Genomic DNA, 5,426 nt, shown 5'->3' with positions numbered 1-5,426 from the left:
GACACGTCGGGGATAGTTCTTCCAACGCGTGTCCGACGTCGGATAAGGAAACATCGAGAGAAGAAATTCTCAATGCCATGACAAGCGTCGACATAAGAGATGTCGGGAGAGGTATTCTCGACGCCTTGTTGGTCATGCGTCGAGAATTCTTCTCTCGACGCATTTTTTCCGATGTGCATCTCGACGCAGTAAACGACATCGAAAAAAGATATCCCGATGTTTTTTTAGTTTCTTTCGACGTCGTTGTGCGTCGGGAGTCCCTCCGTCCCTTGTAGTGTGGTCTAACGCATACGTCCATATTTATATTCATTAATTAAATTACTTATTACGTAGCATTTGAACGTCATATTGTTCGAATTGTTACACATACTTTATATTATTTGCCTTAATTTGAACGAAACTTTTTAAACCGAATTGAAGGAAAGTAGAAAGGACAAAAAAACACATATGCATAAAATAATACAAATCATACATAGATCGAAGTACTGTACATAAGGAAAAAAAGTTTGATAAAATAGGAAGACAAAGAACAGTAAAAAACATAGTCCAAGTGAAGTAAGAAAAAAACATGTAAGCCAGCCAAGGAAGGACATAAACTATCTCGAGACGTCTCGTACGAGGACTCTGCAAAAGTTCTTCCTCTTTTCGTCAGTCATCTCTACAAAACCCCGCATGTCGTCCGTACGAGACATCAACTACCTTTGGCACAATGCCCTATCCAAACTACTTAGGTCAAGCATTTCACGCAATAGGCATAAGAATTCCTGGCGAACATGGGTGTCATTGGCAAGGGCGCATGCAGGCCACTCGACAATCGTCTTAAGTTGGTCATTCGTACACTTTAGAGCCATATGTGTGACCTCAATCTCACAATCCCGCTGGCTTTCCCTCTTTCTTTTGGATCTGCTTGATCCAGGCCTATCGTTTGACGCGCGAGCAGGTCGTGATGCGCATACATCATCCTAGGACATGTCTATCCCCTAGCTATACATGGATAGGAATTCCTCGTTCCCATTCAATATGTCAAATCCCTCATACTCGACATGCTCATTAGACTCGACGTCGGCGAATGTCTCTGCAAAGCGCTGTCGTCTTATCTCATCCGAACACATATGCAAGTTCATCGCAATAGGTAAAGAGTTTGTTAAGGAGGCCATTCGTTGCATATGCAACTGCATAAAAAACAGGACCACTTCAAACTACTGATATGAAAATTGTAAACTAAATGTACAATGTGCAAGAATTGTCACGTTTTGATTATTTTCCTTACCCTAATCCAATTGTTAAACACTTCCTTCTCGACAATTATGCACTTTGCCTCATCGTTCCATCCAAACCCATTGCACGCTAACCCACACATTTTTGCGATAGCTTGGAACGTCCGCTTAAATGTCTTAATTTTGCAGTCTATTACAGTAGTTGCTCGGACACGACATCTAGTCAATTTTTCAGTCATCATGCAGACAAGTTAGGCCAGGTAACTCAATCAGAACGTGCCATTATCGGGCTTCCATCCGTCGGTAGATTCCAACTCCACTAAACACTTGACTAGAGTGTCCTCCTCTTCCTTCGTCCATACATGTTTAGGGGCACAGGACGAGGTTGCCATACTGAGAATGACAAATGACAACAAATGCATGAAACATGTTAGCAATTTCACATTTCCATATTCAAGAGACACAATAAATGCCAAACAATATTAGGACATATAATTTATAATTCTAAATTGATGTAAAGCATGCACGCATACAATAGATATTCAAAATACAGAGTATAAGTCATTTAAATAGCCATACAACCCAGGGGTTGTAATTTCAAATTGTTTTAACTATGTGTTACGCAACTGCCTTTTGGTGAACATTGCTTCAGCTAATTTGTCGCACCACTGAAACCACTCATTTGTGGTCTCAATGTACTGAATGTCATCTGTAGCGGTGGTCATGGTCGTTGCGTACACGGAGTCCCCCTCGTCAACGTCATCTATACTTCGCAATTTGTCATTTCTCTATTTATCAAATTGTGCAGCAGGCAACATGCTAGGATGATGCGACACTGTGCTTAGAGGGGATAATACAACTTCCCATGAAGTATTGCCCACCGACCCTTTAGAAGACAAACATGCGCTTAATCACATTCCTTGCCGATGAGTGTTTCATGTTGAAGTATTCCTTTGTAGTGGTTGGGGCATTTCCAGCACCACGTCACTCTTGCAAGTGATACCTCTAGCCTTTGTATGGGACGAGAAATTCCTCAGCGTTTGGATAACCCGCATCGCACAAATAGTAATATCCTGTTATAAGAATCAATGGTTTATGGGCGTTTAATATGGAATTTCAAAACGGCGTGGTGGAATGAAAAATTGTAAATACCTTTTGGCACTTACAGTCCGTTTGGTCGTGCAAGAACATCTCGGAGAATCCATGAGACTACTGCGAATCCTTCCCAATCGGCCAGTACATACACAAAATTCCCTTTTGTGTCGCAGATGTCGAGTTTACGCGTTCTGAATGTAAGGCGAACTGCTGCGGGCAGGTTGACCTTTATGTACGTCTTGTCCAATGCCTCAAGGCAATTCTACAAGCTTAAATAAATGGGCATACATTAGTGGGACATACTAATATATGACATACAAATGACTTTGACTACGCGCACCTCGAAACACTTCCAAAGTTGACCAATGCAGTTGTTTGTTACTGCCACCAGTTTCTTTATCAACTCGTCATGGAGTTGTAGCACAACCAACAAGACAAGGTTGAAATATTGTGATACTGTCTCATTGGACAATACAAATTTCCGTTGAATAACGCAACTCTTCACGTCATGAGCAAGGACGTGCAAGAACATGACAACCATTTCCTCAACATCGACAATCTCTGTCGACGAAGGACCAGCTACAGTCCTAAGTAAATGACATAGAATAGCGAATGTTCGTCTGTCCATGTACGTGCTTTGTCGACACACAAGATTAGACTCGTGTATCATGCGAAAGTATGCAAGCTGCCTAATTCTATGCCTAGTATCGTACAGTGCATGTGGGAGACGCTTATTGTCATTCATTAGTACCTCCAACGTTAGAAGCATCCGATGTTGGACTAGTGTGAACACAATTAGGACTCTAAGAATGGCTTGTTGATCTATTTCAAAATGCTTAAAATTTTCTAAAAATTATTTACTAAGTCTGTTATTACAATGTCTATATATATTATGAAAAGATCCCTATTTAAGAAAAAGAATCCCTATTTAACATAAAGTTAGTATATGGAAGCTACGTACAACTATTTAAAAACAAAAAATGTGAAAATGATGCTGACTAATGTTTGATGATGTTTTAAAGAAATAATGAAAAACCAGAGAGACGTTTTTTAAAGTGTAACATTACAATTGGTAACATGTGTTACAAGACGGAATGTGAAGAAACAATTTTTTTTGTACTTTTGCAAAGTGTTTACTTTTATTTAGTCATTATCAAAATTCAAACTTGTAAAAATCCTTCTTCAAAACAGTTTACTTTTTTTTTCTTTCAAGTTATTTTTAACGTGTGATGAAAAGTTATACTAAAATGTGTTTGAAATTAAATTACCTTATTCTAAGTGAAAAAAATACGGGTGAGATTTCTAAAATAGTTTTACAATTAAGTTTGAAAATGAATGCAAAATTTTTAAAACATATAATTTTGTACAATTAAAACTATAGTATGTTTGTAAGCGTCGAAGTTTCAATTTGTTGACAACTTTGGACGATGAGTTGAACACTTTTTACATTGTTGTCAAATTGAAAGTTATGTACGTTTCATATGGTGTCAATGTAATTTTTAAAACACTTAAAAGCGGGAAACCTACTTTTTAATTTTTGAAAAGCCGAAAACCAATTTCAATGCGATGTTCTACTTTTTATTGCATTCCAATTAACCAATTTGACGTCTATGCTACGTATGACAAGATATTAGAAAATAATGGGAAATAATTTGATACTCATTTTTTTCTCACTAATGTGACTCGATGAAGTGAAATTCTTTACATTGGGATGTTAATTTCCAAAATAAAATCTAATTCCGTACATGTAAAAAAAAAAAGAATAGTACAAAGTTTGAAAGCATAGGATAGAAAATAATACAAAAATTATTCAATAAGTGAAATGTACAAATATTCAAAAATTACAAACCAACATTTATGTTTCAACATATAAAGCCTCACCTCCACTACCTTGATTGAACTATCGCTAGACAAGGACGAGGTACGTATAACATGTAAATTTTTTTTAGGGTTACTTAAGTTGAATTAAATTTTGATATATTGTAGGACAAGGAAGCACCTCTACCATGACGTAAGAGGAAGAAGTCAGTTAAATCTCATTCGATGATGCAAAGAAACAGAAGGAACCGACTAATGACTTCTTACAACTAGTATGGGTTTTAGAAGTCATGGGTTTTAGAAGTCATAGAAATGGTTGAACCGACATATGACCCCCTCTGGCCGATTGATGTAGACGTGTGGAGGGTATACTAGTCGGTACATTGTTAGTCTGAGATACACCAAGATTTAAATAAAAAAAGTAACAAAATGCATATCTTAGGGCCGCATCATTAGCCTTGGAAGCCTTGAGTATTAATTTAGAAAGTAACATAATGAATATCTTGATGCACCGTTGTTCTGGGATGTCTTGAGTTTTAAATCAGAAACTCACAGATTTAATTTCTTGGTGAAGCGTTGTCCCAAGATCCACTGAGATCTAAAACATAATTCTTACCGTTTTTATGGATCTCGATTCAATCTTGGCCAAACTCGAGCTCGAGATATTAAGGACTCAGGCTACATTCTCCCTCATTTGGTGAAGCCCATATCGGGATCCACATTGAATTGATGAAAATACCCTCATGATTCGAATATATTTTGAATTTATTATTGTAGTAGTTAGTGGCTTGTTGAAGAAGTTTTAAGTTTTAAAGCATCCCACAACAAATACCAAAAAGGAAAGTGAGTTTTTCAAAGTGCTTATCTTCCAAAAGTGTTTGGTACTCCCTCTTAGAAAACAACATTGTGTTTCAAACTTTTTTCGAAAATCTCAAGGAATATTTCAAGTGAATATTAACATTGCATTTTTTCGTACTAATATCTCCTGAAGAAGAGGGAAATTAGAGAGAATATAGGAATTAATTGAACATGGAAAAACCACCGACGTTCCCTATTAATTTAAATTAAATTAAATTAATATTAAATTAATTAATTAATTTAATTAATAATTAATTAATTAATTTAATTAATAACTAATTAAATCATATTTAATAAATATTTCGTTTAAATCATATTTAAATGAATATCTCTTACCTAACCCATAGTTTTAATTTATTTAATTTAATTAAATTTAATTAAACTAAAATATTAATTAATTCTTCAATTAATTAATTGCTAAATTAAATATTTTATATT

This window comes from Cucumis melo, chromosome 7 (genome assembly GCF_025177605.1).
Source record: "Cucumis melo cultivar AY chromosome 7, USDA_Cmelo_AY_1.0, whole genome shotgun sequence".
NCBI lineage: Eukaryota > Viridiplantae > Streptophyta > Magnoliopsida > Cucurbitales > Cucurbitaceae > Cucumis > Cucumis melo.
Note: the sequence above shows the minus strand (reverse complement) of the source record.